The sequence below is a fragment of the Microtus oregoni genome, unplaced genomic scaffold (assembly GCF_018167655.1).
Source record: "Microtus oregoni isolate MIOR12 unplaced genomic scaffold, Mior012 000050F_ref0000143, whole genome shotgun sequence".
Taxonomy (NCBI): domain Eukaryota; kingdom Metazoa; phylum Chordata; class Mammalia; order Rodentia; family Cricetidae; genus Microtus; species Microtus oregoni.
The window spans coordinates 7,003,899-7,017,058 of record NW_024543256.1 but is presented as its reverse complement, the minus strand read 5'-3'; the positions used below and the strand labels follow the sequence as shown (position 1 = coordinate 7,017,058).

Sequence of the window (13,160 nt, the reverse complement as noted above, 5' to 3'; positions counted from 1 at the left end):
CAATCTAGTCTCAGGTTCTTGGATTAATTAATAATTAAAGGTACAGGTTCTATCTCATGAATATTCCAATAACAAATGTGGTTAATATTTTGCCACTACTACACCAGTGGTAATATCTTACATGTAGGTCACTGTTAGAGCTCATAAGGTGTGGTGTCTGCATCACCTGGAACAGCGGTTGGGCAAGGGTTTTGGGTTAAAGAACACACAGAGATGCGAGTCACTCTTGAAGCAAGAATGCCAATTTTGTTATGTTCTCAGTTAGCTTATACAGTGTTCTCCTTGACTAGTAGCCACGCCTTAGATCTGGGGATTTTCCACTGCACTCCCCCCAGTTATCAGATGAATAAAATCACTTCCTTGTTTTCAGGAACTAATGAAGAAGGTCAAAACATTCTGTGCTCAGAGCAGCTGCAAGCATAGAAAAACAAGTTGCTTACTACAGCAGGGAAAAGGTCAGAGAAAGTGCAGGGTCTGAGGGTCTTCGTCTTCCATCAACAAGGTTTGTATTTGAATGAGTATTTTCCATCATGTTAAATGCAAGTAAGGTAAGGGTAGAGTTTCAAGTTGAACACCAGCTCAATTTATTGATATGCAAGGACATTCAATGATATGAATATGTGGTATTTTCAACAATAGGGTCTGATCTTCTGCCTATATAGGGTAACAGATTATATAGATAATTACTTATAATGTTTATTGGGAATATAGAACACTTTTGACTGGCAATTCAAAAATGGTAATCCATTTCTGTGGTTTTATTTGGTACCATATGATGTCTAGTTTGAATATTGCCTCCCTTATCATATGGTAAGTCCATTTAAACTCATTTTGGATATTATATATTTTAGAAAGCCTCTATATTTTCTTAGACTTAGATATCCATTTCTTCTATCTTATTATCAAGATCTAAATTCTGTCTTCCATGCCTATTTTTTTGTTTGTGAATTTTTCATTTTGATATTTATTTCAGTTTGAATTTTTGTTTAGTGATTTTATTTCTTTGTACAATTCGACTTTAATATCTTGTATTATTTTCCTCATTTCATTTAGCTGATTGTGGGGTTTTTTTCTTGAGAAAATCATTTGTATTATCACTGCCCAGGTTGTGTGAACAGATAGTGTACCAAATTTCCAGACCTTCTAAGAAACATCTACATAACACATGCCTTTTATTTTTCCAGAGATAAAAGTGATTATACAAGGTTTAGTACAAAAGTACACGAGATAGCAGACATAAGAAAATCTATGTATGAGATTTTATCCCACCAGAAACATTAATATATTTGAAAAATAGAATTTATGAACTAAAAATAATTGTCCTTCCTAGTCCTGTCAAGTTTAATGGAAATGAGTTTAATCTGATTGCAACACCAACACCAGTATCACAGTACCATACTGAATGAGACTCAAAAATAATGGAGACTACTGATACAGGAGAAAACAGACTAGCCCCAGAAAAGACATATCCAGATAGAGAAAGGAAAAAAGAGCAGTCAGATATATCTATTTCTCAAATAACCTCAAAACATCAGTATTCAAGGTCATGGTCAAGGTCAAAAGACAGAAAATGAAAATCAGATAACAAAGAAAAAAACACAGGAGCCAGAGCAAAAGGAAAGGCAAGAAGACATGAATCCAAAGATATGTCCTCTAAAAGACATTAGTCTGAGGCACACAATGACGAAGACCATTCTGCTGGCAAAGGAAGAGAGCAATTAAATTCTTCTGAAAATAGTGAGGAAGGACACAAAAGCAAAGAAAGGAAGTCATCAGGAGGCAAAAATCACTAGATAGATCTCGTGAAAGGCACCATCAAAGTAGAAGCAGGGAGAGGAAGAAGTCTCTGTCTCGGAGTGGAGATCAAAAAATGACTCAATTCTGGAGCAGAGACAAGAAGTCAAGATCTAGAAGCTGGGTTATAAAATGAAAGATTAGAACATGATCCAGATTGATATCCAGACACAGGCATAAGGCTAGAAGCAGGAGCAGATCAAGTAGTCAAAGTCGAGATAGAAAGAAGAGAATTGAAAAACTAGGAAGAATTAGCAGAAGCCTAAACTGGACACATAATCCTTGTACCTTCCGAAGCAGAAACCCAGAAATGGATGCTCAGGAAACTGTAAAATATCAAGAATCTTTAGCTAGGAGATTAGAAAGGACAAAAGTTACAATAACAATGAGAAAAGGAAATGGTTGAAAGCAAAAACAAGAAATTGCTCCACTACTGCTGTCAGAAACACAAGTGATTCCTCCGAAAGCTGTGGCAGCCCTGCATGCTAAAGCCTTGGCAGAGACTGGCATAGTTTTGCCCATAACTTCTATAACCCAGCCATTGTGAATCCAGTCAAATTTGCTGAGTAAGAGAAAAAGAGGAAAGTGCTCTGGCAAGGCAAGAAAGAAGGCAACAAATCTCAGTCTCGTAAAATATGGGAAAAAAATTAATTTTGGAAACAAGGACCAAAATGTCAAATTGAGGGGGTTAATGGTCATTAAGAGTGAAGCTGATTGTGTTTTAAATGATCTTCATTGATGAATATATTTATAACCTATTTAATGTTGGTGAACATATTCCTAATTGCTAACTCCTTGTATTATGCTTTAATTAAATTGTTTTATTATCTTGGAATTTTACAGTAGGGTTGATGGTGTTTAAAGAAGGCATATTTTCTTGTTTGTTCATGTTTGTGCCTTTGCACTGGAATCTAAGAATCTTGAGCTACAACATCTGTGGTTTTGTTGGTGTAGATATTAGGTCTTCACATTGAAGGGTAGGTGTTCAGTTCTTTGATTGCTGTTACCCCAATCTGACAAGTTGTAGACTGAAAGAACTATACTTATTTTTCAGTCTCAGGACCTTTCTGAGTTTTAGGGTGCACACCCCTACTAATCCTAGATCTAAAGTTCTGGTTGGGACTCTGGGTTCAGATGAAAGCTGTCCTAGTTTGGTGTGATGAATTGGAAGTTCAGTGGAATGATAGGTTAGCATGATAGGAGGTACTGTTCTGGAGTTCTTGTGAGTAGGACATGGGGTCTAGCTCCAGTAAACATGGTAGAGGCAGAAATAGGATTATTTTTGTTTTGGTCAAGAATGTCAAGGATTTCAACAGGCGTGGAAGTTGGCTAAGAGGCAGGGCTGTTACTGGTAGACAGTATGTCTAAAAGTATCCTTAATATACCACAATGGAGGAAGGGAAGGTGGACACAGATAGGGTACTTCAGTCCCAGCCAAGTGAGGCAACATTAGGATCCCTGGCTCAGAGATGTTTCTCAGTTTGGCAAAAGTCACAATAAAGGGAGATGGAATTGGAGGAATGACTGTAGGGGGCAGAGAAAATAACTTAAATATGAGATTTTACCAAAATCTCAAAATACCTGAACCTCAGTTTCCATGATTTTAAGTAAGGATACAGATATTAGGACATGGATCTCCTGGTGGTTGTGAAAAATTAAAGAATGGACAAAGTAGTTATATGATCATGGTAAACCTGATTTGAGCTCTTTTTTTTTTTATCAAAATGTTAGGGCAATCTTGAACTGAACAGAGGCTAGAAGCATGTGCTAAAGTGGAACAAGAAAGACTTAAAATAACAATTTAAATATAAATTTATTAATTAAAAGTGAGCCCCAAATGAATGGTAGCATGAATGAAGTTGGTGTAAGGCAAATGTTTAATTAAATAAAGATATGAAATCTTATTTTAGATTCTTTGAGATTTTTTATAAGATTTTAAGTGGAACCAATTCTCCCACCCAAAGTAGCATTTTATTCATTTCATTGTCAGTACAAATGACTTTAACTCATCTGAATGCACTCGTGAGATCTATTTGACAGCTTCATCTTCTGATGAAATTGTTTTTATTACATATGCTTTTACCATATAAGTTTTCTTGCTATTGAAAATCAAGACATGCCCTCAAACAATCTAATTTTGTGTTTTATTTTTAATGGATGTTTTAATGTCAATAATTTGTCAAGGAATACAGAGCGGTTTAGAAACCTATTTCAGAGTGACTCAGAAAATATCCTTTGTTGCTTACGATACTCTAGTGTTCATTGGTTGATACATACATGGAAATAGCTTGAATATCATAAACTAGGAGTTTCAAAGGGTGGTTTAAGAAAGTCACAATAAATCACAAAAGTAATAATTTAGAGAGGTACATTTCTAGAAAAAAATGAAATATTATGTTTTTAAAAGCAATGCCATTTGCCCTTCTCTAATTTGAGAGAGGAAGCCATTCTATCAGTGGTGTGCAGTGAGGAAACAATTATCCAAAAATGTCTAGGGCCTAATTAGTAGTAGTGCTTAGTTTGCCCTTTTCATAAGACCGATATATGTCAAAAGGAAGTTTTGGGTTTTAGTGTCATTCAGCAATGTACACTGCAATCTGTGTCAATAACATAATGGGAAAAGGGAATTTTAAAAACTATTCACTACCTATTAAATTTTCTGTCTTAATCAAATGCTTGAATTTATGCTTGTATTTTATTAGAAAGAACCAAATGTCCATTATTAAATTAAAGGAGTCTGGGAAGCACAATGCTACCATGCATCATAAATGAGAAGATTAGGAAGAAGGAGTTACAAATGACAGCAAAATCATTTGATAAAGGCTCAAGGAATAATTTTATTTTATATTTAACCAAAATTATGAATCGAATAAAGTAAGGATCTTGTGATGGCAACACTTCCAAAGAGGAAAAAAAAAACAATATCAGGCACTAGAATTCACCTTTCAAGTACTTGGTCAGAATAGTCTAAGTGACTCCCAAAATGATAAATGTTACGGTTGTTGACTTGAGTGCACACTGCACATTTAGGACAGTACCTAGATAATTTGAACCACATCTAATCTAATCTAAAAGCCTCCTTCATGCAGTCTAGGTTCCATAGTAACAAAAGTTCCCATATAAGCTTGCAAAGGTGGGAACAATTACTATCCTTACCCAGCTTTGAGCCACATCAATGACCAACAAATCAAAATACACATAAAGGCTGCTTCAACACCCCCGCCCATCAATAGGATCCTGCAAGCTACAAGTCCCACTTTATTCCCAAACACTCCTAGCCCCCACGACCTTAGAGGAACTCTGAAACACAGGCTGCAACTACACAGAGAGGACCAAGAGGTGAGTGTCAACCCATCCAGCAAGGCACTCCACTCTCTAGATCTCCATATCTTGGGTGGGCACCTCCCCCAACTGCCTCAGCTTCTCTAGCCAGCCAGCAGGCAAGCCTCCTTCAGGGAGGCTGCTCCAACATCCCTACCCCATTGATGCACCCTGGAAGCTATAAGTCCAATTCTGACCCCAAACTCTCCTATCCCCCTTAAGCTCAGAGGAACTCTGAAGCACAGGCTGTGACTACACAGAGACAACAAAGAGAGGAACTCTGACACACAGACTGTGACTGCACAGAGTGGAACAAGAGAGTAAACCAAGAGAGCAGACCAAGAGAGTGGACCAAGAGAGTGGGCCAAGGGAGAACTCAGCAGCTTCCTGAGACATAGACAGTGACAGTATAGAGCAGACCAAAAAAAAAAAAAAAGAAAAAGAAAAACAAAAAAAACCCCAAAACCAAAATCAAACAAACAAACAAACAAACAAACAAAAACCAGTTCCCAAAGACACAGACAGCAACTATAAGGACCAAGAGGAAAAAACACTGCAAGTTTGAATTGGAGGAAGAGATTTGTAGGCACCAATGCAAGAATTCATGCAGCAACCTAAAAAGGAGCATGGTAACACCAGAACCCAGTGGTCATATGGCAGGATGATTTGATCATCCTAACCCAAAAGAAGCAGAAGAAAACATGAGGGCTGTGCTTGCTTTGTTAGGGTTTCTGTCCTGCCCAGTTCCCACAGCCTGCAAGTCCAAAGGAAAATCACACAGAGAGTCTATATTAATGATAAACTGATTGTCCCATTAGCTCAGGCTTCTTAGTAACTGTTGTAATGTGTATTAACCCCTTATTCAAATTATCTATGTTAGCCACATGGCTCAGTACCTTTTTCTGTGGGGCAGGTCACATCTTGCTTCTTCCATGATCTGTCTGGGCAGGACTCCCAAAAAAGCTTCCTTCTTCCCAGAATACTCCTGTTCTTATTTCCCCACCTGTACTTCCTGTCTGGTTACTGGAAATCAGTGTTTATTTGAAATGTAATTGACAGAATACAGAATTGTCCCCCACAATTTCCCCCTCTTTTTTTTAAACAAAGGAAAGTATCCATAGTCTATTTGTTGGGAATGTGGGCATAGTTATCCAAGCTATTTCCTGCTGGTTGAGGGCACTGATAATCTTATGGGGACCTAAAGAAAATTTTGAATTATGGTCAAGTCCTGACTAGAGTATCCTGTGAGTCTTGATCATGTCATGTCTTGAACCTGTTCTAGATGTAGAACTCTGACATCTGGGCCATCGGTTCCTACCAGAGATTTCTTAGGTGGTCTTCCTTGATAAAACCTAATTTTTCTTAATTCAGAATAAATCCACAGCCTCTCCTTTCCTGTGGAAACAAAAGCAAAATCTTTTCTCCAAAGTAACATACATTTTGACTTCAATTTTGAACTCAAGGTATTTTCAAAATAACTATGTTGGATTAATTCAGCAGCATTTATAAGCAATTATCTTTTAGCAGCTGTCGCTCCTTTCTCAGCATTCAATTGAAACAGAGAATAATAATATATAGTATCAAGATTCTCTGTGTATTTTCCATTTTTATGTGGTTTTATTTTAACCTCTATTTCTTTTATTTTTACTTTTAAATTTTGGCTTTTTGAGACAGGTTCTCTGTGTATCTTAGTCCTGGAACTCCCTCTGCAGATCAGGCTATACTTGAACTCACAGAGATCTGCCTGTCTGCCTCCCCAGTGCTGGGATTAAAGGTATGAGCTACCATAACTTGAACTCATAGAGATCTGTCTGTCTCTGCCTCCCAGGCATTGGGATTAAAGGTGTGTATTACCATACCCAACTACTCTTTTTTCTTTCTTTTCTTATTTTATGGTCTTTAACCTTTTTTTGTTCAAGCCTGCATATATTATTAACACACTGTAAATCATTTAGAGGTTTTCTTCGTCTTTGAATCTCTCTTTACTGTATATCTCTCTTTTCTGACCACACGAGTCTTTAATTTACCAAGCAATATGGGTAGGATTAAAGGATGGCTTTGACAGCTGGATCCAGCCCATTTCTTAGCTTTCTGTGGTTCCATTCTCATGGTGGAGGTACTGACTGTAGTCATATTTATTGCCACAACTCTATGGCATTTCAATGCCCCTGCCAGCAAGTAAGCTTCAGCATTCTGCTCACAAACCACATTCAAATGCTCTGTAGTCAGACCACCTGCCTGAAAGAGTCAGAGTTTGTCCTGTCAGTACAGCCCAGAAAACCAGTATTTCAAAATGGCCCAGTTATTTTTTTCCTGCTACAGCTGAAAGCTGAAAAGCATGCAGTCAGCTTTTCAGCAACACTATTTAAGTGTTCATGGCAGGACCTCTTACATGTAAGGTTTTATAGCTAAAGCTGAGTCAGGAAGCCTCTCTTAGATGAGAGTACTTGCTTGCCTCTAGCAAGCAGAGCAGACATGAGAAATTGCTGCTACAAAGAAGCCATGTTTTACTCTATTCTTTTTTGCCCAGAATTACTTCCCAAGCTCTGTCAGACTTCATGTGGGTGTAGTTGTCCACATTGGTGCCATTCTGTAACATGAGGGCCTGCTTATTGGGGTTTATGTCCTGCCCAGACCACGGAAGAAGCAGGATGTGACCTGCTTCACTGCAAAAGGTACTGAGTCATGTGGCTAACATAGATAAGGATAATGGGTTAATATATGTTATAAGAGCTAATACAAAGCCTGAGCTAATGGGCCAATCAGTTTATAATCTTATGGAGATCTCTGTGTGATTTTCTTTGTGGACTTACTGGCTGTGGGAACTGAGCAGGACATAAACCCCAATAAGCAGGCCCTCGTGTTACATAATATTTAACAAAATAGACTTCAAAATAAAAGTAATCAAAAGAGATGGAGAAGGACACTTTATACTCACCACAGGACAAAGTCTCAATTCTGAACATTTATGACCAAATACAAGAGCACCCACATAAGTAAAAGAAACATTACTAAAACTTAAATTACACATGAAACCCCACACACTCATAGTAGGAGACTTCAACACCACACTCTTCCCAATAGACAAGTCAACTAGATAGAAACTTAACAGAAATAAGACAACTTACAGATGTCATGACTCAAATGAACTTAAAACACATGTATAGAATATTTCACCCAGACAAAAGAATATACCTTCTTTTCTGCACCTCATGGAACCTTCTCTAAAACTGATCACATACCCAAACAAAGCAAACCTCCATGTTCCTGGTGGTCGCTCAATACTCCCTGGCTTTGCTCCACTTCCTTGGAGTTTGTTCTCTCAGGCATGCCGTAGCCTAGATTGTAGGCTTTGATCCGTTTCTTTAAATCTTTGTTTGGACCCGTTCTTGAAGAAGTCCCTGGCTTGGAGTTGGTCCTGCATAGATTTCTGGCTCTGGTCTATTCCTCAGAGTTCCCAGGCTTGGGTGTGACATGAACTGCAGGGGACCTGGCTCAGGATTACTTTCTCAGATTTCCCAAGTCTGGCTTGGACTCATAGATGTTTCTGGTTCCATACACATTGGAAAGGAAGAAGTCAAACTTTGGCTGCAGTTGATGTGATAGGAAACATAAGTGACCACAGTAACTTTACCAGAAAACTCCTCCGGTTGATAGATACTTCCATAAACCCGGCGGTGGTGGCACACGCCTTTAATCCCAGCACTCGGGAGGCAGAGGCAGGCAGATCTCTGTGAGTTAGAGACCAGCCTGGTCTACAGGAGCTAGTTCCAGGACAGGAATCAAAAAAGCTACGGAGAAACCCTGTCTCGAAAATAAAAAAAAAAATACTTCCATAATGTGGCAGGATATAAGATCAACTAAAAAATAAGTAGAAATCCTATATACAAATGATAAAGAAACTGAGAAAGAAATCAGAGAAACATCACCCTTTACAATAGCCACAAGTAATATAACATATCTTTTTTTAATTTATTTATTTATTAAAGATTTCTGTCTCTTCCCCGCCACCGCCTTCCATTCCCCCCCCCCCAATCAAGTCCCCCTCCCTCATCAGCCCAAAGAGCAATCAGGGTTCCCTGCCCTGTGGAAAGTCCAAGGACCACCAACCTCCATCCAGGTCTAGTTAGGTGAGCATCTAAACTGCCTAGGCTCCCACAAAGCCAGTACGTGCAATAGGATCAAAAACCCATTGCCGTTGTTCTTGAGTTCTCGGTAGTCCTCATATCTTGGGGTAAAACTAACCAAAGAAGTTAAAGACCTGTTTGACAAGAACTTGAAGTCTTTGAAGAAAGAAATTGAAGAAGATGCCAGAAGATGAAAAATTCTCCCATGATCTTGGATAGGTAGGACCAACATAATAAAATTGGCAATCCTACCAAAAGCAATCTATAGATTCAATTCAATCCCCATAAAAATACAACACAATTCTTCACAGACCTTAAAGAATAATAATCAACTGCATATGGAAAAACAGAAATCCCAGCATAGAAAACATCCTGGACAATAAAGGAACTTCCATATGCATCATCATTCTTGACATCAAGATCTATTACAGAGCTACAGTAATGTAAACAGCTTGGTATTGGCATAAAAACAGACAGGTTTACCAATGGAGTTGAATCAAAGACACAGATAATACTCCACACACCTATGAACACCTGATTTTTGACAAAGAAGCTAAAATTATACAATGAAAAAGAAAGTATCTTCAACAAATGGTGCTGGCATAACTGGATGTCAACATGTAGAAGAATGAATATAGATTCATATCTGTCCCCAGGCACAAAATTCAAGTCCAAATGGATTAAAGACCTCTCAATATAAATCAGACCACACTGAACTTAGTAGGAGAGAAAGTCGGAAGTAACATTCAATGCATGGACATAGAAGACCACTTCCTAAATATAACCCCAGTAGCACAGACACTGAGAGCAACAATAAATAAATTGGTCCTTATGAAACTATGGAACTTCTGTAAAGCAAAGGACATGGTCAATAAGACAAAAAGGCAGCCTACAGAATTGGAAAAGATCGTCACCAACCCCACATCAGATAGAGGACTGATCCCCAAAATATACAAAGAACTCAAAAAATTAAACATCAAAATTCCAAATAATCCAATTAAAAATGTGGTACAGATCTAAATAGAGAATTCTCAACAGAAGAATCAGAAATAGCCAAAAGACACTTAAGGAAAGGTTCAACATTCTTCTTAGCCATCAAAGAAATGCAAATCAAAATGACTCTGAGATACTGTCTTACACATGTCAGAATGGCTGAGATTGAAAACACCAGTGATTACTTATGCTAAAGAGGATGTGGTGTAAGGGGTACACTCCTCTATTGCTGGTTGGATTGCAAACTTGTACCACAACTTTGGAAATCAGTATGGCAGATTCTAAGATAATTGGAAATCAGCCTATCTCAGGACCTAGCAATACCACTTTTGTACATACTTCAAGGATACTTGTTCGACTATGTTCATAGCAGCATTATTTGTATTGGCAGACCTGGAAACAACATAGATGTCTCTCGATCAAAGAAAATGTGATACCTTTACACTAAGGAGTACTACTCAGTGGTAAACAATGATATCTTGAAATTTACATGCAAATGGATTTAAGTAGAAAAAACGATCCTGAGTCTGGTAACCCAGACTCAGAAAGATGAAAATAGTATGTACTCACTCAAAAGTGGATACTAGCTATAAAGCAAAGATAATGAACCTACAGTCCATGACCCTAGGAAGTTAAGTAACAAGGTGAACCCTATGAGAAACATACATAGGTCTCCTTGGGAAAGTGAAATTGAGAAGGTCTTCTGACAAAATTGGGAACATAGGGTTGAGGGAGAATGGAGGATGAAAGAGGAGGAGGCAGAGAGAAGGGGAGGGGGAGAACTTGAGGGAATGGAGTATTAAGATGGGGGAAGGGCTGAGATAAGAGCAAGAAGAATTATTTTGATTGAAGGGGCCATTACGGCACTAGCAAGAAACCTAGAACTAAAAAAATTCCCAGTAATCCACAAGGATGACCTCAGCTATGACCCTAAGCAATAGTGGAAATGGTGCCTGAACAGGCCTTGCCAGATTGACGACTGTCTTAAATGTCAAATTATAGACCCTTAATCCAATAACTGATGGAGACAGGGGCGAAGACACATAGTGGAACACTGGGCTGAGCTCCCAAAGTTCAGTTGAAGAGTAGGAGGAGTGAGAATATTAGCAAAGAGGTCAAGACCATGATGGGGATACCCACTGAAACAGCAGCTTACCTGAGCTAATAGGAGTTCACCAACTCTAGCTGGACAGAGCAGGAAGCAGCATAGGACCAAGATAGACCCTGTGAATGTGAGTGAAAGTTGTATGGACCACTAGTAGTGGAAGCAGTATTTCTCCCTGCTGCTTGTACTGGCATTTTTGAACCCATTTTCTTTAGATGGATACCTTGGCCAGTCTGGATATAGTGGGGAGGGTCTTGGTCCTTCCTGAGAGCAATGTGTCTTGCCCTTTCTGGGAAGTGGATGGGGGTGGGTGGGTGGGGGAAGGTGAAGGGGAGGAGGGGAGGAAGTGGGAACTGGGATTGGTATGTAAAATGAAAAAAATATAGTTTGTTTTCTTTTTTAAAGAAAAAAGAGAAAATGCTAGTATAGCCACATTGTGTCTTATTTGACATAACGAATTTAATTTCCTGTCTTTTTTTTCTCTTGGATTGCATGCTCTTATTAAACAAGATTGTCCATATATAGTGTGTGTGTGTGTGTGTGTGTGTGTGTGTGTGTGTGTGTGTATGGAGATTTGTTTACATGAAGTAATAGAGTTCTTCATTTTTGTCACAAAAACAGTGATTATCCTTGCCTTTAATGAAATGGAACAGTCACTAGTAATCATAATAGTTACAGGCTTTTTCTATAGTTTATTATAATTTTAATGATTCTTTGGTATACACAAGTGGAATGCAGTCTATCGATTACCATTTCTTGGTATTTTTACTATTACTTTGTAAGTTATATCTAATTCACTTAAGAAAGGACACCAGACATCATTCACTCTTAAAGTGACTAATTTGATCAACCACTTCAGAACCCTGGGGCAATTACAATTTGAGTTCTGGATCAAATACTTTTAGTAATTCAAACAGAGGCACCTATAATATATATGTTTTTCTATGCCCTTAACAATGAGCCACATCCCCACTGGAAAATTTCAGTCCCTGAAGGTAAGGAAGATGTTAAGTTTTTGTGTCCATTCATTCAGAAAACAGTGTTGATTATTGTAGATTTAAAGTACACAGGATTGTTTTTCATAGGTCTAAATAGTTTAACACTGAATAGTAGTTTAGGATTAATTCTGAATTGGATTTGGTTTGAAGAAATTACTAAATCCAATGTCTCTGTTTCTTATTATCCTTTTGTCTTTCTTTTTTAAAGATTTTTCTTTTTTATTTCTATGTTTTTTATTATTTTAGAGATTATAATATAGTTATATCCCTTCTTACTTTCCTTCCCTCCCTCTAGATCCTCGTACATGCAATATAATAATCGTTTATCTATGTTATTCCATATATTCTGTGTTCTTTTTCTGTGTTTAAAATATATATACCTTGTGTATTTGGTTTTGAAATTGTACTTTATCTTGCAATCTTGACATTTTATCTTCTTAATTCATTCTATTTGTAATGTTTTCCTTTGAATTTTCTAATTGTATTATTAGGTTTTTTTTATTTTCTTTTTTTAACGTTTATTTTTTTAAATAATCTTATTTTACATACCAACCCCAGTTTCCTCTCCCTCATCTCCTCCAGCTACCTCTACCATCTTCCACCCCCCCACTCCCATCCACTCCTCAGAGAGGGTGAGGCCTCCCAACTGGAGTTGATAAAGTCTGTCACATCACTTGAGTCAGGGCCAAGGACCTCCCCTCTGTTTCTAAACTGAGCAAGGAATCCCTCAATAGAAAATGGACTCCAAAGAGCCAGTTCATGCATTATTGGTAAATACTGGTTCTTCTGCTAGTGGTGTCACAAACTGCCCAAGTCACACAG

The 13,160-nt window shown here is 38.0% G+C and overlaps 1 pseudogene; it reads left to right on the top strand.

Annotated features, from left to right (window-relative positions):
• Positions 1-1,418: 1,418 nt before the first annotated feature.
• On the top strand, positions 1,419-2,533 carry LOC121437089 (annotated as a pseudogene).
• Positions 2,534-13,160: the final 10,627 nt, after the last annotated feature.